At 31.8% G+C, this 22372-nt stretch overlaps 1 long non-coding RNA gene across 2 annotated transcripts in view; it reads right to left on the reverse strand.

Annotated features, from left to right (window-relative positions):
• Window positions 1–7410: 7410 nt before the first annotated feature.
• The window catches only part of LOC139486756 (uncharacterized), a 40351-nt gene continuing 25389 nt past the window's right edge, over window positions 7411–22372 (reverse strand). Inside the window, exons 4-6 of one of the 2 annotated variants that reach the window (XR_011655629.1) lie at window positions 19296–19376; window positions 8987–9090; window positions 7411–7491 (exon numbers count right to left, since the gene is read on the reverse strand). This is a non-coding gene — a long non-coding RNA (uncharacterized lncRNA). Of the gene's footprint in view, window positions 7492–8986; window positions 9091–9833; window positions 9917–12213; window positions 12411–19295; window positions 19377–22372 lie in introns of those variants that run through there. The other variant, XR_011655630.1, reaches the window with a different exon arrangement.

The following is a 22372-nucleotide window of genomic DNA, read 5'->3' on the forward strand; positions in this document are numbered from 1 at the left end:
TTTATTTTGGCAGCCCGGCAAGATAGAAAAACAAACTCCAAACTAAATGTAATATAACATGCAAACAATAACAACATATATAAGCACAAACCCGAATAATCCAGTCGTTATATTACGATCACTTCGATCACTCCATTAACTAGTTTTATAAATTGACCATAAACCCACTTATTCGTGGTATGTTTTAACACCTATTTGATAATGTACAGGTCAGAAATATTGATACCATACCATCACTGGGGTAAAGCTGATGACCGTAACTGCATTCACGGTCATCCCAAGATGTCGGATGAAAAATTAGGTCAGTATCTGTATTGTCTGTTAACGTGTTTCTATAGCATTTTCCTTACAAATCAAACATTTCAACGATGTAAATTCATAAAAGATTCACACGGAAATCACTAATTACTACCGAGAAATGTGCATGAAACAGGAATTTCGATTTGAAAAAATCGCTCGGATGACCGTAAATCACAATCGAGATGACCGTAACAGAATCAGCGATTCATAACAAGGGTGACCGTAATTGGTTTTAAGATGACTGTAATTTGTAAATGATGACCGTAAATTTTAAAGAATGACCGTCATTTCTAAGAAATATCCGTATTTATATAACTACCTTTTTGTATCCAATGAAGTTAATCGTGCTGGTATAAACGTATTACTATGAGAGTATTATCCTATAAGTAGAAGAAAATAAGACGTGCTTCAAATGCATAGTTCACCATATGTAACTTTTTTACAGTACAGGGTTGAATTTTTAAAAATGAATTTGCAACAAGACATGCACATGAACAAGTGGGGAAACCATGCAACAAAAGCGCGATAAAATGACACCTTACAAGTATAATGAAAAAATACGGTGCACAGCCTCAAACTACAAGACAAAAGATTTTTTTTTATTTCTGGGATAATAAATACACATTTTTAAAAATGCCAATTCATGAACACCTATTGATATTATATCGCCTTCCATTTTGTCGTGCAGATAAAAAAAAACAACCAGAAAATATTTTGAAAATATCATACGACTAAACTAGTGATGGTGATCTGCAGCAAAGTAGATCCTTAAAATAGTCTTGTACGAATAGCGTTACGTAGGGACACATTCGTGTTTGAAATTCTTCAACTTTTCGTCGTATCGCTGCCGATTTGTATTAAAATGTTAACGTTGTTATCAATGAATATTTCATTGTTTTCGAGAAATATGCAATTTACTATCATTGTCATGAACCCAAAATACGGCAAATAGTTAAAAAGAATTTAATGAAACATATTTATATCCGCTAACCGAGACAAACTCAACAAAAAGCTATGAATACAAATATGGATATTTCCTAGAATTGACGGCCATCCTTTAAAAGTAACGGTCATCCTTTATAAATTACAGTCAGCCTTTACAAATTACGGTCATCCTTTACAAGTTACGGTCATCTTTTCCCCAATTACGGTCATCCTTGTTATATGTTACGGTCATCTTGAAAATATTTTGATGATGATTTACGGTCATCTTAGCGATTTTTTCAAATCGAATTTCCCGTTTCATGCACATTTTTCGGTAGTAATTGGTGATTTCCGTGTGAATCTTTTATAAATTTACATCTTATATATTAATTATCAACGTATGCTTTGTGAAGAAAATGATATAGAAACACTTTAACAGACAACACAGAAACTGACCTAATTGTTCATCCGACATCTTGGGATGACCGTGAATGCAGTTACGGTCATCAGCTTTACCCCAGTGCATTTGTAGGTGTTGGCATTTTGAAAATTGAAAATTCTTTTTAAAAGTTTATATCAGCGATGAATGGTAATCTTTTGGGGAATCCAATATATAGATAGTCACTTTTTTTTTCTTAGATACTACCACGAGGGGCTTCCATAATGGTACATTAAAAGATTCTGATCCCCAATTTGATGAAGAAAAAAATATTCTATGCCAGCAGAGGACAAAAGAAAATTCTGAATCCAAATTTTCTCCATGCCTTATAGTGTTAAATTTTGAACCAGACAAGTTGATTAATAGCGGTGAAAAACTTAATAAAATTGTTAGCGCTTCGACAAAACAACCACACCCCACTTTTAAAGTTAAATGGTTGCTCCCTTATAGACAACGTTTGGACTGGTTATCATATACGTAGCTACATTATGGGTCTTAATTCAACCACTGTTGTACCTATAGTAAATAAAAGGAAAGGGATTTTTTTGTATAAAGGGATATTATTGTTCCGTATTTGCATTTTGTTATTTGAGCATTTTTAACTTATTGTACGACAATCGACTTTAAGCAAACTAAAAGAACACATGTACATCCAGTCAGAATGGGGCGTGTAAAGAGAAGCCACACTGTCAGCTGCATGATGGATTTTTCCATTTTTGGCCGTACACCAATGTTGCTCTCGAAAAACCAGTACAATGTAAAACGCTGAATTTTAAGTAAAGAATTCACCTACGGAACGCTGAAACTGAAATTTGAAAGTCAAGAAAAATAAGAACCAAAATAATTGAAGAGGTGTTTGGCCAAAGTGAAGTTAAAACATATCAAAATCCATCTATAATGGCTACTTTGTCCTAGGGAGTTGAATCTTACGTTTCTTCGTAATGTGTATGTAAACAACCTATTTTAATTTATCGATTTTGTGTTGCCAGTGACAAATATTTCATGAATGTTCCGGAACAAATTGAGCAATAAATGCAACAGGGAGAGAGTGTGCATTATGAAGACATATAAAACCTTTCAATTAGTTTAATTGAGGTCTGGAGCTGGCGTATGGCAGTAACTGCTAGCCTTATATATAGTAGTCCTTTGTTAATTTATTATCATTGTCATTTTGATTAGTTTCTTTTGTTTCCTATTCTAACATAGGACTTGTATTTCCTTTTCAAGTGCGTTTTACTGTTCGTATTACTGTGTGTTTTTCATTCTTGATTGGCTAGGGGTATAGAGGAGGGTTGTGATCTCACGAAACATGTTTAACCCCGCCGCATTTGTGCGCCTGTCCCAATTCAGGAGCCTATGTCCTTTTAAGTCTTGTATGATTTTGATTTTAGTTCATTGTTATATTTCGGAGTTTAGTATGACGTCTATAATCACTGAACCAGTACACTTTTTAGCTCATCTGGCCCGAAGAGCCAAGTGAGCTTTTCCCATCACTTTGCGTCCGGCGTCCGTCGTCGTCGTCGTCGTCGTCGTCCGTCGTCGTTAACTTTTACAAAAATCGTCTCCTCTGAAACTACTGGACCAAATTAAACCAAACTTAGCCACAATCATCATTGGGGTATCTAGTTTAAAAATGTGTGGCGTGACCCCGCCAACCAACCAAGATGACCGCCATGGCTAAAAATAGAACATAGGGGTAAAATGCAGTTTTTGGCTTATAACTCAAAAACCAAAGCATTTAGAGCAATTCTGACAGAGGTAAAATTGTTTATCAGGTTAAGATCTATCTGCCCTTAAATTTTCAGATGAATAAGACAACCCGTTGTTGGGTTACTGCCCCTGAATATGTAATTTTAAGGAAATTTTGCTGTTTTTGGTTATAATCTTGAATATTATTATAGATAAAGATAAACTGTAAACAGCAATAATGTTCAGCAAAGTAAGATTTACAATTAAGTCAACATGACCGAAATGGTCAGTTGACCCCTTTAGGAGTTATTGCCCTTTAAAGTCAATTTTTAACCATTTTTCGTAAATCTTAGTAATCTATTACAAAAATCTTCTCCTCTGAAACTACATGGCCAAATTAATCCAAACTTGGCCACAATCATCTTTGGGGGTATCTAGTTTAAAAAATGTGTGGCGTGACCCGGCCAACCAACCAAGATCGTCGCCATGGCTAAAAATGGAACATAGGGATGAAATGTAGATTTTGGCTTATAACTCTGAAACCAAAGCATTTAGAGCAAATCTGACATGGGGGTAAGAAATTTTGCAGATTTTGGTTATTATCTTGAATATTATTATAGAAAGAGATAAACTGGAAACAGCAATAATGTTCAGCAAAATAAGATCTACAAATAATTCAACATGACCAAAATTTTTCAATTGACCACTTAAGGAGTTATTGCCCTTTATAGTCAATTGTTAACAACTTTTTCGTCATGTTTTTAGGAATTATTTTCCACTGTAATTACTGGGCCAAGTTCATTATAGAGAGAAATATTTGTAGCAACAAGAATGTTCAGTAAAGAAAGATCTACAAACACATCACCATCACAAAAACACCATTTTGTCATGAATTTATCTGTGTCCATTGATAATATGCACATAGACCAAGGTGAGCGACACAGGCTCTTGAGTGCCTCTAGTTTTGTCTAGGGGCCAGCTGAAGCACGCCTAGCACAACGTTCATTGCGATGCTATACATTAAGTATTCCTTCCATATCATTTATTGGAACTGAAATAAATCATAAAAGGCAATAAAAAATTATATTATCGTCATGCAATCGATATAAAAGAAAACAAAACGTTTAAAGTTGCATGCGACCAACGCGCTTTTTCTTGATCTACCTTCATCAGGAACGTCAAAAAGGCGAATAACACTATTTGGTTTACTGCGAGTTGGTCAGTTTTCACTGATACTTCTATATATGTTGGGCACTGGAAACACCAAATAGCTCTAGATTATTTATCTCAAACGCTAACCTTGTATAAGAGATTTAAATCAACTTATTTGATTCCGGATTAAATAGGTTTAATTTCATTTTTTTTTATAGATGCACAACCTTAAAATTTCAGGATACTGTTATCCCATGTGATGTCTAATATGTTTCATAAAAAAAAAACGACTTCTTCTTTTCATTATTTATTTTGTAATTAAAAATGATTATATATATTTTGTGCTATTTATTTATAACTAAGAATGATTGTTATCAGAGCCGTGTTTACATCAGTGTTTACAGGCACCTTTCTTTTCGCCCCTTTTCTATTTTTGATATTTTAATCAAAAATTAAAAAAATCAAACTTTCAAAAAGTGAAATAATCAAAATTGCACGTTAGGTTTAGTATTTTAAAAGTTGATCAAATTCCTAAACTATTAAATTTATAAACGATATTTAGAATTTTAATATTTTAATAATTTGGTTAAAATTTCAAAATTTCAAAACTTTTACACAATTTGAAATTTTGATATTTTAAAACTTTGATCAAAATTCCAAAAATCTAAAATTTCAAAACTTTGAATTGATAAGTGTTACACGGACCACGAATGCGCATGTCGTATCTATTTATTTTTAGTTTAGTTAAACTGATACTATCATTTAATTTACTATTCATTCTTAAATAGGGAATAGAAATACAGTCTTCATGATGTTCTTCCAATCTACAGTAGAACTCTTGCAAAAGTATGGCATCCGCTTGGTTGTGATGGATGTACAAGTACACAGACACGTTCAGTCAGAATTGGGACTTTAAAGCCGACGCCTGTTGTAAAAAAATGTGTCATTTTCTTTACAAATTAAGAACCATTGAGACAGCTCTGAGACAGGTCAGTAGGTAGCTTGTTGCAAGGCAAACCTACTGTTCCTATCAAGAATATCTTCATTGTCAAGTGGCAGTCAAAATATTTCCATAGATTTTTTTTCAGTTGAATACATGTAATCTTTTTCTTAACTTGAACACCTTGATTATAAGCGCTGCTTTCAGCACAGTTTGTTGTTTCGTGGCGACTGGTTTTGATTAGTGGAGGAAACACAATGATCCCCAATTTGATAAAAATATTATTGTTGTAAAACAGATGACCAAAACAAATACTCTGAATCTAGATTTTGCCCATTCCTTGTAGTGTTAAAAATAAAACATCAAATGCGTCTTTACATGTACTCTTTTAATTGTTTTTTTGTTTGTTTTTGTATCATAATAATCTACTTACTCTGAACTTGGACCTACATACCTACATAAAAACAGTGGCCATACCGTAATAAACTTATTACAAACAACAAAAAGGTCAAACACATGTAAATGTGGTTGAGTTCAACCCAGCAAACAAAATAACGTTAGAATAACGTTGGTATAACGTAAACTTTATGTTATATTTACGTTACTGAGAGACGTTTATTTTACGTCATTTTGTAGACTCCGATCAACGTGGAAGTAACGTTAAAAGTAACATTACAAGAAACATAAATCAAACGTTATAGTAACATTTCTTAGAATGTATTTTTTTTTACAGAAGACTAACGTGGTGGTTACGTTTTTGAGAACGTTTATTTTTTTTTATGTAAAACTAACATTAAAGATACATCTTTTTATAACGTTATTAATTTATGGAAGACTAACGTTTGATAAGTATTTCTTACAACGTTGTTTTTTTACAGAAGACTAACGTGGTGCTAATGTTTTTTTTAAGGCAGCAACCATTTGATTTTCTGGGGGCGAGGCTATGTTTTTTTTTTCTGGACAATCTATTTTTTTCGCGACAAGTCGAAAACAATTTTTTTCTTTTAATTTTAGCATTACATATAGTGGCAGCTGAGGGTGAAACAAACAATTTCTTTTCCCCAGAATCAAAAACAAAATATTGTTTTCTCCAAAAACTGGAAACAAACTTTTTTTTCCAAAAAAAACCATAGCCCCCCCCCCCCCCAGAAAATCAAATGGTTGCTGCCTAACAATGTTTGTTTTTACTCAAAACTAATGTCAAAGTTACATTTCTGATAACGTTATTTATTTACAGAAGACTAACGTTAGAATTATATTTTTTACAACATTATTTATTTACGTAACATTAACGTTAGAGTAACACTTCTGATAACGTTATTCATTTACTGAAGACCCACATTAGTGAAATGTTTAAAAAAAAAATCATTTACTTGCGTTTACCATAAATCAATTCCTGTCTTGTGAAATCTTAATGTTTTATGTTATTCCTGAAATTCTGTATAGATGGATATTGCAGATGTTTGTTTCTGTTTTATTCATTCACAACTAGTTTAGTGAATAGACATCTATGTTGTTGAAGACTATATGCTATATTATGTTCCCATCTAAATATAATTTGACTACTTTTGTTCATCGAGTTGCTGTTGCATTGATGTATACCTCACGTCTAAAAGAGAGGCGGGAGATACCTATGGGATAGTTAAACTAGAATAGTCGAAAAATAGCTGACAGTGCTTAAGGCACACTTAAAATTAAAGGGTCATCTTTTAATCTCAAGATTTACTTAAATGGTATTCCAATACAATTAAATGCACTCTTCTTTTTTTACCCTGCCTCTCAGCTCTTCCTTACTAGTATTTCCATTGAAAATGTAAATCATTTTGACATTACTGTTGGTTGTAAAACTTCAGATTCAGATAATAGAATACTTCAAACAAATGCATAAAGATGTGTTTTCATATTTAATTTGATCATAATTATATTATGTATATATATTATACATTATCATATATTATTTATCATTTATATAATTTGTATCATTAAAGAGTCATTTAAAGAGTCACTCAGAGTCTGATATATCCTCTCTTCTTCTTGAAGCTGGTTTCTAAAAAAACACAATAAAAAATAAATAAAGGCAATAATAATGCAAATTTTAAAATGAATTTATACATAATGAAAATAAATGTAAGTTTATTGATTTAATTAAACGAACCAACTTTAAACATGTAGTAGGCATGATTGTTTTATTAGTTGTTATTGGTTTTGAACAAGCTGATGAGTTAAGCCCTTTTCAACTGATTTTTATAGTTTGTTCTTATGTTGTACTATAACACCACTGTCCCAGGTTAGGGGGAGGGTTTGGCGACAACAAACTTAGGTTAACCCCGTCACATTCTCTATGTGCCTGTCCCAAGTCAGAAGTAATTTAGTGGTTGTTGTTTGTTGCTGTATATCATATTTGTTTTTTCATTCATTGTGTTGTACTTAAATCAAGCCGTTAGTTTTCGCGTTTGAATTGTTTAACATTTTGTCATTTCGGGGCTGACTATGCGGTATGGGTTTTGCTCATTGTTGAAGGTCATACAGTGACCTTTATTTGTAAACTTCTATGTCATTTGGTCTCTGGTGGAGAGTTGTCTCATTGACAATCATACCACATCTTCTTATTTGAATATAAAAGCAGTTAACTTTATGAATAAAAACAAATTGTTTAAATTGAATATTTTAATTTAGGTCTTGGACACACACTTTGGCTTCAAGTATCTTAAATAACTCCTCTCTACTTTCTGTTCTGATGACACTTACTGCAAGCAATAAAAAATGTCTACATTTGTAATATAGTATGGCAAATCTCATTTTGAAAAGGTTCATTTAAACATAAAATAGAATACATGTAGAAGAAAATAGAAATCCAACTTGTAGGCAAAATGCGGAAACAGGATCTGTTTTTTTTTTATCTATCAAAAATGAATACTCTGTTTTAGGTTTTGTTACAAACATCTTTCTTATAGATAGTTTTAACATGCAAGCTCATAATGTCATGCAGAGACGCATTTTTCCATTATAATTCAGCAAATCTTAACCTGATGAAGATTTTTACCCATGTCAGATTTGCTCTAAATGCTTTAGTTTCAGAGATATAAGCCACAAACTGCATTTTACCCCCTATGTTCTATTTTTAGCCATTTCAGTCATGTTGGTTGGCAGACAGGGTCATCGGACACATTTTTTTAACTAGATACCCCAATGATGATTGTGGCCAAGTTTTCAGAGGAGAAGATTTTTGTAATAGTTAACGGACGACGGACGCCAAGTGATGAGAAAATCTCACTTGGCTCTTTGGGCCAGATGAGTTAAAAATGTTGACAACTCTGTTATGTCTGAGCGTTGTTCATATCAAGGTAAACGTTGACAATTCATATGAAGTTATTTTTTTGCTTTTTAAAACCGTAAAAACACAGGATTGTTAGCTACCATTGGTACAAAGAAGATGTTTCTGTTGATTGATGCACCACTAGTTATTCTTCCAAGATTTCTGTACGAGTGCGGTAATTATTTGATGCCACAAACAGTTTATAATAAAATATATAACAATTTACCTTGTATTTAGGTCCTCCCGGCATATGAAGAGCATGCTTTAACACCTCAATCATGCAATCTTCTATTTCCTGTCTTTTGCAGTTATGCAACTTAAAACATGCTCCTGAAATAAAAAATGATATTTTCATACAAGAGTACACACGCTAAAATGTCTCGCCTGCTTTACTGACCATTGACTTTATGACGAAAGTAAAAAAGACAAAGGTTGTACAACAAGTATCACATAAACTTAACATGTTTAAAGATTCATGACAATAAGGTCAAGGTCAGATTAATCCTGTCAGACAGACATGTACACCTTACAATTATTCCATGCACCATATGTAGCTGACCTATTGCTTATGGTAATTAAAAACAGACCAAAACACAAAAACTTAACATTTACCAATGAACTATAAAAATGAGGTCAAAGGCAGATGATACCTGCCAGACTGACATGTACCCCTTACAATCATTCCATCCACAACATCTAGTTGACCTACTGCTTATAGTATCTGAGAAACGGACCTAATCATTCAACTTTATCCTTGATCACTGATACATGAAATGAGGTCAAGGTCTGGTGAAAAACATAAATCCTTAAAGACCTTTTTTTCTTCTCTGTTCATGTTTCATTCTGTCAGGTAGTTCAGGATACAAAAGCTGGATGGATGGAAGGGCCCACAATATACTGTCTACTTCAGAAAGGGGGAATAAACAAGTATTTTGATCTACACCCATAATATATTTGTATCTGGAACAGCCCTAATGATTATGTACTTACTTATAAGAACTCTGTACAAGTTGTGGTCATGAAAGACCTTTTTCCCCTTTTTTCCCCTCAAGCTGTACAAAGATAGTATATTGTTAGTCACTGTTTTCTTCAGATTCTGAATATTTCTCACTGTTTCTAGACATGTCGCTCCTCCAAAAGCAATAAGGAAAGATGCCTATTATGGAGAAAAAAGAGCAATTTTATTTGGTGTCTTCCTCGAATGCCAACATTTTATATGTTATCTATTCCTGGAACGCCAACAAAAATATTTCTATAGATGTTTATTTAAGAACAATAGGTGTTTTCATAACTATTTAAATCATTTTACAAGTATTTAAATGTAAAAAATAATTAGAGAATTTGATAAAAATGCAACATTTTATCACTTTTTGATAAGAAGAAAGTAGATTTTTGAGGTTAAAATTATCATGAATATTCAAAAAATATTAAAGAAAATAAAAACGTTTTTTATTACTTTTCATTAAAAAAAAATAATTTAGGAATGGAAAGGTTTATTAATATAAGACATGTTTAAATTTTTTTTTAAAAGTCTACTTAAATACGATTATTTCAAACTAGAGAGGATATAAAATATTTATTTAAATCCATATCATTTTAAATATTTTATTAGTTAGTATGAACTACTTATAATATGATTTTTTCACAATTAGTTAAACTTTACACTTGTAATAGACTCTTAAATGTGGAAATTGCTTGTATAGAATATTCAACAATAGTTATCAGATCACATATAAAGATTTGTGCTTTTGGTCAATCTTCTTATATGTTTACTTATGTTATATGTATTGTTTTCTGTATATAAAAATAGAAGATGTGGTATGATTGCCAATGAGACAACTCTCCACAAGAGACCAAAATGACACAGAAATAAACAACTATAGGTCATCGTTCTCTGTCTACAAACAAATAAATACTGTTCAAAATTTTCTCCTTTTTATGCTATGAAAAAGTATGAGAATATCCTCCATAACTCTACAAAATGTCAAGTCCATAAAATAGGGTAATAAGAATTCTGATGAATTGCTAACATAACAAACACCTGAACAATATATTATAAATGACTTACAATAAATAAAAAAGGGTGTAATATTAAACCCAAGAAAAATATCCTGAACAACTGAACAAAGTAAACATAGTAATCTAACATTACATACAAAGTTTCGAGAAATTCAACATAAGGATATGACAGTACACACAACCATAAAAATATTGGAAAAAAGTATCCAAGTCCAAAAACTTTGTGATGCAATAAATTTCGAAGTTTTCTTTTTAGAGAAGAGCATACTGGTTTAAGCAGTTACAGCAAAAAATGATTTTCAACAACTTTACAAACATGAATGTGATTTAGCTACCTGTAATACCTTTCTGTTTAATTAGTATAATTGTTTTGATAAGCATGCACTTTTGTTGTGATAACTACTTGCACCTATTCCTCGAACGCCAACATAATTTTACAGGTAAATTGTCGGTAGATCAAAGGATGTTGGCATTCAAGGAATAAACCTTTTATTTATATGAGAATAAAAAGGGAAAAAAATATCTTTATTGAATACAAGGATGATCAAAGAAATGTTTCTTCAAACAACTCATATTACTGCTAAAGGAGATAGTTCTATACAAAAACAAACAAACATTAATTAACAATTTTAAATATTGAGGTAGTATCATGAAGTTTTTTTACACTTTATAAATTACCACAATATTTTATCATGCAAGACATATTATTCCCCAGTTTTTCTAAAAAAAAATTACTGTCCTAATGTTATGTAGAAAAAGGATTCAAAATGGGAAATTGAAGCAAATTTCAAAAGGGGAATAATCTAATTATACCTTAAGATCAGTGGGTTCCAATATTATTTCAAAAATTAATTAGGGGATATCCAATAAGGGATCATAAATTTATTCTTAAGAGAAAGCTCAGAGCTTTTCAAGATTGCTCTTTTCAGCAGTTCATGCAACACCAATTAAATCCATAGCACTTCTATCGATAAACAAAGTATTAAAAGCATTGTGGAGTTATCACAATTTATTTATTTTAATAAGAAATATTTCAATATGACTGAGTTGTAAAAGCATACTAACTTTACTCAAAATCCAAAATATTGCCAAATAAAGAGTATTTTACCTTAATACAATTAAAATAGTTCATTTTCAAATACAATGTATGAGGCCGGCGAAGAATTTTATAATTAAACTATATAGAGTTTTTTTTATTAGGCGATGTTCTAATCTTTTCTGATATAAATATTGTGTATGAATTTGACAGGAAATTATATAAAGACAATTTAATCAAAATAATTTATCCAACTTGCCAAAAGTAGTTTAATGCATGCAGAAGAAGTGAATTATTATAATTATACCAGTTTCTTAAAAATGAATTTAATATCAATAAAAATATGACAGAAAATCTATCTCCATGTATATTATTCCTTCAAAAAATCACTCTCTTACCAATTTCTTTCTGTACTGCTTCTCCTCCAATTTAATTCCCCATTGGATAAAATCCTCAAGGGTATTTACTGGAGAGGGAAGCAAGTCTTCTATTTCATCATCTACTGCTGCTCCGGAAATGAGGGCAAGCTCTGCCTGGATGTTTTCTTGATTCTTTACCACATGTTTAAGGGTGCTCAATACTATCCGTTCAAAACCTGGAGCAATATAATTTGTATTACTAAAAAGGTTAAAAGTTTTATCCAGCCAAGAAAAGCCCCAAGCCCCCCTCCCATGAAAAAATCAAAAAGAAAACAAGAATGTGCCCATAGTACACGGATGCCCCACTCGCACTATCATTTTCTATGTTCAGTTGACCGTGAAATTGGGGTAAAAAATCTAATTTGGCATTTAAATTAGAAAGATCATATCATAGGGAACATGTGTACTAAGTTTCAAGTTGATTGGACTTCAACTTTATTAAAAACTACCTTGACCAAAAACTTTAACCTGAAGCGGGACAGACAGACGAACGAACGGATGCACAGACCAGAAAACATAATGCCCCTAAAATAAAATGGCGGCAGGGGTAGGAGTCATGAAATATTGTGTAGAGACTAAAAGTATTATAAAGAAGTTATAAGTGGTGTTATAACACAATGATTGGTTATTTTGTGAGAAACATTGATCAAACTAATGATCCAACTACATTATGAAGAATTTTTTCGGGTATGAATACTAATAAACGAAAAACAACAGATACTCCTTCCCCAAACAAACCAAACAAGATGGCTGATATGAACGAATCAGGTTCAAAACAGTACTCTTTACCTCCAACACTAATGCAAGCATGTACTAATCAATATTCAACACAGTATACACCGAACTTAAATGATACTCCGCTATCTAGTAATGTTATTTCTTCATCTAGACAAATACTTTATGGAGCAGACAATGGCTATGCATTTACCCCATATCACTTACAAGCTCCACATACAACACCAGCTCAGATGGGACATCAGACACCGTCAGTGCCAATCCCTATGCACCCTATATCAACTCCACCTCATCCTGATTTATTAATGTTTATGCATGAAGTCAGAGAAAAGTTACAAAAACTTGACATTTTGGAAGATATATATATTATCAAGGCTAGTAGATATGGAAGAACATTGTAATAACCTGGACAGTGAAATTTGTGGCATCAAAACTGAGTTAAAAGCCCAAACATCAAATATTGTGTCATTAGACAAGGGTCTTGGTGGTCTACATTCAAAACTACAAGAAATAGAAACACAAAATATAACATTAACTGATGAAAATTATAAACTGCAGGAAAAAATCATTGATCAGCAAACAAGGTCTATGAGAGACAATCTTATATTTAAAGGCATTTATGATGATCATAATCCAACAGAAAACACAGAAGAAACAGTAAAAGACTTTATTAAAAGAGAACTGGGACTTGAAAGTAAAGATATAAATTTTCATGTTGTGCACAGGCTTAGGCCCAGACAGGACAGAGGTCCACGCAATATACTTGCAAAATTTGAAAGGAGAAAAGACAGAAATAGAGTTCTGGAAGCAGCAAAAAAAGAACTTAAACAAAAACCTCAATATTATGTACATGAACAATTTCCAGTAGAAATAATAGAAAGGAGGCGTGAACTTATACCAATTCTGAAAGATGCTCGTGAAAAGGGACATGAAGCAGTATTGGTAGAGGATAAATTGTTTATCAATAAAAGGCGTTTCGATCCACGTCAATGTGTGCCTCAGATAAATCCACAACATCAACAAGGACCCCGACAACCACCAACTGATCATGGACCTCAACAGCCACCATCTGACCAACACATTCCGATGTCTGTACCTGGGAACAACAACAGGACCATGTCGAAGAATCCTATAGAGTCTATACCACCACAGAACACCACAGGACACTAGGACAGGCGTACAAGAGGACAAAGGAAACGAAACAATATTGTATTGAATGAAAATAAACACTTATCTGGACTGAATGTTTATTATCTTAATGTATGTGGTTTACAGTCTAAACTAAAATTTACTGAATTTTCAAATATCTTTCAAACATATGATGTATTAGTTTTTGTTGAAACTAAATTAGATGATTTAGATATAATTGATCTTCCTGATGGTTTTTCATATGTAACAAAGAATAGAAAGGGTGCAACTAAAAAGTCAGGTGGAATTGTAATTATATACAAAAATATTTTGAAACAGTTTATCAGTTTAATTGAAAGTGAAAGTCAATATGTACAGTGGTTTAAATTTCAAAAATGTCTACTAAACTGTGAAAAAGATGTTTTATTTGGTGCTGTTTATATACCACCGGAAAATTCTAAATATGCAAATACTGATGCATTTGAAGAAATTGAAATTGAATTATTGACATTTGCTGATAAATTTGATTCATATGTCTCTCTTATTGGAGATTTTAATGCAAAAACGGGAACACGAGATGATTTTATTGTTCCTGATGAGTCATTGATTGGTATTTTTGAGTTAGAAAGTGATGATGAAATTTTGTCATACATGTTAGATTATGAACAATTGAAGCTTCAAAATATACCGTTATCCCGAATGTCAGAGTGTCATTGCAATATTAATAATTATGGTCATAAGCTGTTGGATATGTGTAAAAAACTCAATGTTTATATAGCTAACTCCAGACTTGGTTCTGATATAGGTATTGGAAGTACTACATGTAAAGATATCAGTGTTATTGATTATTTGCTTTTATCATCCAAATTGTTCTCTATAGTAGATGAATTTGAGATACTTGATTTTGTACCACTTTTTTCTGATGTTCACAATGCAATACACATTGTTTTTAAATCAGTATTACCACATGATCAAATTACACATGATACATCACAAAACTCAACTTCAATCAAGTGGAACGACAATAACAGAAACGAATTTGTATATACATTTCACAATAGTCAAGATCAGCTGACCAATATAATGAATGACCTTGAAAACATACACACACGTGATACATGCACTCAACAAGACATAGACAACATCACCGGAGAAATAAATGAGCTTTTCCAAAATACTGCAAAGGCGACTCTTTCAAAGCCGCACTACAAATCACGAAAGAAACCGAACTCAAAACCCTGGTACACAAATAAATGTCTCACTTCGAGAAAAAAATTTCATAAAGCCAGAAAACGATATAACATTCATAAAAATGAAGTAACACGCAACCAACTACTAGAGACAAGTAAATCATACAAGATGGTTACAAACCAAGCATACAAAAACTATCAATTTGACTTTGAACAAAAATTGAGAAATACGTCAAAAAAACAAGAGAAAGAGTTTTGGAAAATTTTGAATAAATTTGTTAAAAATAAAGATGAGAAATCTGAAATATCTGTAGAAACATTACATGATTATTTTAAATCCATGAATGAAAATAATGTACATGATGAAATTTATATAGATATTGATGTTAATAATTTACCACCAGATATAGAAGAATTGTTAAATTCTCCAATAACAGTAGAAGAAATAAAATGTGCTGTAAAAAAATTAAAGAATAATAAATCTGCTGGATATGATAATATATTAAATGAATATATTAAATGTACATTAGATGATATGATTAATGTGTATGTAATGTTATTTAACATTGTGTTAGACACTGGTATTATACCAGAATGTTGGACCAAAGGAATAATGGTTCCAATTTTCAAGAACAAGGGTTCCAAATCTGACCCGAATTCTTACAGAGGTATTACTCTCAATTCATGTCTTAGTAAAACATTCACTGCTGTGCTCAATAATAGATTGAATAAATTGTCAGATGAAATAGGCTTAATTACAGGAGCACAGGCTGGGTTCAGAAAAGGGTTTTCTACTATGGATAATATTTTTATTTTACATTCACTTATTTCTCTATATTTTTCATTTGGTAAAAAATTATTTTGCTCGTTCATTGATTTCAAAAGTGCATTTGATGCAGTTTGGAGAGCTGGACTTTGGCAAAAGATGCTACAATATAATATTCAAGGCAAAATATTGAGAGTTATACATAATATGTATCAGAATATCCAGACATGTATTAGAATGGGAAAGGATATTTCTGCATTTTTTAGTTGTAATATAGGAGTGAAACAAGGGGAGAATTTATCCCCCTTTCTGTTTTCTCTCTTTTTGAATGATTTGGAGAAATTTTTACTAGATAATGATGTTAAAGACCTTGAAAATATATCTGATAAATGCAAAGAGACCTTATTATGTTATGTAAAAATATTTATAATATTATATGCAGATGACACAGTTATTTTATCTGAGTCAGAGGAGGATCTGCAACATGCATTGAAAGTTTTTGAGCAATATTGTAATGAGTGGAAACTCACAGTTAATACAAGTAAAACTAAAATTGTAATTTTCAGCAAAAAGAAATTCAAGGTTAAAGCAGATTTTGAAATCTATGGTAAAAATATTGATGTATTAGACTCGTATACTTATCTCGGTATTGTATTTAATTATAACGGCTCTTTTTGTTCAGCTAGAAAGAAATTATTGGAACAGTCCAATAAAGCACTGTATGCACTATATAGAAAGATAAGAAATATTGCAATACCCGTAGATATACAGCTAAAGCTTTTTGATTGTCTTATTCTACCTATAATGATTTACTCTAGTGAAGTATGGGGATTTGAAAATAAACAGGGATTGGAACGGATGCACTTGCAGTTTTGTAAAAATATTCTGCACGTGAGGAAAAGTACGCCAAATTTTATGGTTTACGGGGAACTGGGTCGTTATCCCATTGATATTACTATTAAGCTACGTATGGTTATGTTTTGGAATGATATGCTCTCAAGTGAGAATAAATTATCTAATACATTATATAGACTTATGATACAACTTCACCAGAGTAAACCCACACATTTTAAATGGGTTACGTACATTAAATCCATTTTTGATGAATGTGGTCTTACTTTTATATGGAATGATCAAATACCTATGAATAGAGAAATATTGAAATCTCTTGTCAAACAAAAACTTGTTGATCAGTTTATACAACAATGGTTTTCTGTAATTAATAATTCTTCTAGAGGAGAATTCTATGGTAAATTCAAAAGTATATTTGAATTAGAACCCTATCTACTTCGATTGGGAAAGACTGATAGATTGTATATGGCTAAATTTAGATGCTCAAATCTTAAATTCCCAATTGAAACGGGAAGATGGAAAAATATTTTAAAAGAAAATAGGATATGTCATCTATGTAATCAAAATATTGGCGACGAATATCACTATTTGTGTGTTTGTTCACATCCTAGTGTATCACTTCTTAGACAAAATCTTGTACCTAATTATTACCTACAATATCCTTCAAGGCAAAAATTGATCGGTTTACTTTCATTTTGCAACATAAAGGTGTATAGGAAAGTATGTACTTTCCTTAGAAAGATTACTTATTTTTTGTAGATGCAATTTTTATACATTTATATATATTTATGTACTCACAATCGCTGAACAATACGAAAGAATTCTGTATATATGTAATCCTCTAAACTCAATAGGTAATATATATAATGTATATGTCTCAATGTCATGAAAATCACGTGCTATTATCGTACACTACTCTGCTGTCGATTTATATGTATACTTTATTATGTTTTGACCTCTTGTACACGTTTGTGTCTGAGGAAATAAAATATTTTGTCTTTGTCTTGTCTTGTCCTACTACTATCGTAGGTGGGGCATAAAAAAGAAAAGAAAAAAGGAATGTTAGTCAGACTTGCCTGATATGGATTGTATAAGGTTCATCATAATAAATGGACAAATATGGCTGTATTTTCAACTCAAAAACTATTCTGTGTACAGACTTACCTGTGCTGTTTGGAAAGTTTTTATGCCTAGCATCCACTAGATATATAAAAGTTATATGCATTTTGGGTTTAAGAAAGATAAAATCTTTCTTGGTTTTTGATGGGCATTTTTTTTCCTTTCTGCAGAAGGTGTAAAAATAAACAAACACCTGAATTACTTTGATACTGTCCACTCACTGACTCAGATAAACTCTTTAACTCACCTATAGATGTGATGATACCTGTTGTCCATGTCAATTAAGGACAATCAAAACAATACAAACCGGTTTTTTACCTGAGGGAGCATCTCATAGTTGTACCACAACTCAGTTAATTTTCACGCCTTTTGCATGAATGAAAAAAAATGCCCATCAAAATCTAAAAGAGATTTCATCTTTCTGAAACACAAAATGCATTTAACTTTATTATATCTAGTGGATGCCAGGCATTAAAACTTTTCGAACTCCACAGGTAAGTCTGTACTCAGAGTAATTTTTGGCATGTAAATACAGCCATTGTCCGTTTGTTATGATGAACCTTAAACCAAATATTGAAAACTGCTATGAGAATAAGATGCCAAAAAACAGTTGACTAGTTAACCTTATTAAGAATTTCTTATTTAACATATCAAAAAAACAACTTGTAAGAAATGCAGGGGCCTTGGTGGCCGAGTTGTCTAAGTAGTCCAACTACTGTATCAATAGCCTGTCAACACTAAAGTTGTGAGTTCCAATCCAGCACGTGGCAGGTGTGCTCGACTCCAATCTTAATTGACTAGGATTGTCAGTTTTCCTACCTTAGGTCGGTGGTTCTCTCCGGCTTCCTCCACCAATAAAAACTGACAGCCACGAAATAGCACAATAGTGCTGAAAGATGCGTTAAACACCAATCAATCAATCAATCAATGTAAGAAATGCAAACTTTTCAAATTCAGTGGACATTGGGATAGGCAGGATAAATTCGATGTAAAGGAAATGCTACAAAGCTACTACAACTTTATACACATTATCACAGACTTATCATAAATAGAAGAAGACTTAGGCATAAAACTTACGCCAAATCAACCAATACTGTATATAATATGTAGTTTTTAGAACTACCAATTAAGTATATTTTTGAGATAAAAACCATAATTTTACACGGATGAATGTTCATTAAATTTCTATATTCATGTGTGGGACAGAAAAAAGTATCAAGGCTGGTTTTTTTTTTGCAGAAATTACCTGCATTTCTTTCAATATTACTTACTGCTTGTGTTTTCTGGTAAATTTAATTGACCTTCCTCTTGTAGATCTGGGAGTATGTGGATTCTCCGTCTTTCTTTCCTTCCTATGACAGATATTAACATTTTAAGATGAAATGCACTTTTTAAATATTTGTTGGATCAAATTAAAAACTTATAAACTAAAACTATAAAAAAAAAACAACCTACAATTTCAAGGCTTTATAAAAATACATGTGTTTCGATCAACTTGATCAACACATCTTTTTAGTACCTACCCAAGACTTTTTTCATTGTGGAACAAGCAATATTAAAATCAATCAGACTATTTCAACTGTAAAAGCTATGCAATTAATATTTTTTTAAATCATTTGCCTGCCTGTGGACCCTCATTTTTATTCAGAATGTTCGTGGGAACACAGATATAATTTTTTTCATCTTTGTAGAATATATAGTAGGTGTTACTTTTTTTGGTTTGTATAGAAGTGAAAGCAATATATATTATCCCAACATTAACAAATAAAAAAATCCTTTTATATAATTTGTTGATACAGAGATATACTTTAACTTGCATATAATTTAAAGTAAAATGCAAATGTTGATATTAAAATGACAGTAATTTAACATGTAAAGTATGCAAAACACCATAAATCAATGAATCATGACTGATGGTTCAGGGCCAAATCATCTCCATGAAAAATGTGTGCAGTGGCGGATCCAGCCATTTTAAAAAGGGGGGTTCCCAACCCAGAGTAAAGGAGGGGTTCCAACTATATGCTCCCATTCAAATGCATTGATCGGCCAAATAAAAAGGGGGTTCCAACACCCGGAACCCCCCCCCCCCCCCCTGGATCCGCCACTGGTGTGCATCTCTATATACCCACCCTCTTTAAGACAGGGGTTGAATTACCATGCAACATAATATTCTTTATAAACATACTTTCTAAGTTTTCCAATGCATATCAACTTAACTATTTTAGCTGACTTCATAAGAATAAGCAGGATATTAACTATAAAATAAAAGGTAGATCGGGTGTCTTTTTCTGAGCATCCCTTCTGGGCATGTTGCAAAAATACTTTTTTGTTTTAAAAATATTTTACCAAGTAGCATTCAATATACAACAAAATACCTAAACTTGAAATTTAAAGATTAAACTATCAAAAAATTAAGTGTCGTAAAGTATATTTAAAATTTCCAGAAAAAAATCCTTTTAAAATCAAGGGCAGATAATTAGACTGAATTTGATAGGACAATTTGTGTTTTGGGATTTTTCAAGAAAATAAGACTGTGACCCCCATCTTTATTTGATATTTCGGAAGTATTAATGAAAAGCAATTCTCTCATCGAATTTTAGCCAATTCTATCGTTTAATGTTTCCTCGATAAGGAAAAATTAAGTTTCCAGATTCCTCTATATAAACAATATAAAAATAACCCCAATTTTGTTAATTTCAATGTATTTTAACGAAAAAAACAAGATCCGTGACCCCCAGTTTTAGTATTGAAATTTGAAAGTACATTGACCCAGAAGTCTTTTACTGAACTTTAAGAAAAATCTATAGTTGAACATTTAGACACCCCAGCTACCTTAAAGGGAAACTTCGCAAAAAAATCAAAAATTGATATTATGTCCATTCTGTATAAAAATGCTCAAATTTATAGATATTAAAGTTTTATTCCGCTAAATAAGAGATCACCATCGATTTTAAATTTTGAGTATCAGTTCTCTACTCTCCGCCATCTTGTCACCTTCTCCGATGAAAAATCCCGATATGTCAATAAACCACAAAGGAACAAAACTACAGTAAACGATGTAGTCGTAATTGCGTGTCGATATCTTGTCAATCGTACGGTTGTTTTATCTGACTGACTAACTTGATACGGAAAATGGTCTTATATTTTTAAATAACCATATAGTCTGTTATTTTTAAACTGAAAATATTGTAATTAGTTAAAAAGTCAAAGTTCAAATCATAAAATGATAAATAAGTGTTCCGTGGAAATTGTTTTCGAAAATCTAATTCGTTCATAATTCTTTCAAGTAATAAACTTTATTTAAATAAATTCGGATCTTCCCTTATCTGATCACCAGCATGGCTAAAGGTATTACTCCCAAAGGTATTGGAAGGGGTGTAAGGTGACACGTCCAGGTATTCAATCGATTTCCTGTCCGGCGGGCTTGCAAGTTCATGCATCGTTTCACTTCTGTAGGTATTGATCAGTGTACACGACCGTTACTTATAACTTTCCATTTTGAACTATCAGGTGCATGTATAAAATACATTTTTGTCTTGCGTGTCCGAAAGTGATATAATATACTAGTCATTACTGAACTCATACGCTTGTTTATAAATAACATTTCTGGTGTAAAGAATATTATTTATAAAAAAAAAATAATACAAAAAAAAATAATTGAAGAAATACAAATCTATTTACATATTTTTCCAAGGTTTAATTTGGGAAAATGTAATATATACTCGTTGTCAATAGTTTAGGACAGATTGGAACATACCAGAATTATTGATCTAAAAAAATGTGCGCACTTGTCGACGATTCGTGTATACATACGCCTGGTAGAAAGTTACGGAACTATAGTCAGTAGCGCAATTTAAGATATGTATACATGTATACATTGAACATAAGAAAGAAACATACATTTTGTGTAAATTGTGGTAAAAGTTTTGTAAATAGACTAGTCCATGTATGCCAACAGTATGTAATCAACGAATTCGATAGACTATTGTATACCAAAAGAAGAAGAAGAAAAAAAAGAAACAATTTCAAGTTGATTTAAATACAGGTCAATTTATAACTTGCTTTGGTTCATCGAAGTTAAGAACATAGTAAACTCACAGATTTATATATCAATTAAATTGTTCTCGAATAAAGGACGAAATTCGTCATCATCACAATTGTTCCAACATTCATGTAAAATATATGCAACTGGACGTACACTAATAATCCCCAAGGAATGTGAATATTTTCTAGGAAAACTATTGAGTATCAATTTCGGGATTTATTTTCTTTCTTGATATTCAATGACAGCAATTTAAAGAATAAACTGCTTGTCGGATATTTGTCCGCTTTAGGGGTATTCTTGCAA

The sequence above is a fragment of the Mytilus edulis genome, chromosome 1 (assembly GCF_963676685.1).
Source record: "Mytilus edulis chromosome 1, xbMytEdul2.2, whole genome shotgun sequence".
NCBI lineage: Eukaryota > Metazoa > Mollusca > Bivalvia > Mytilida > Mytilidae > Mytilus > Mytilus edulis.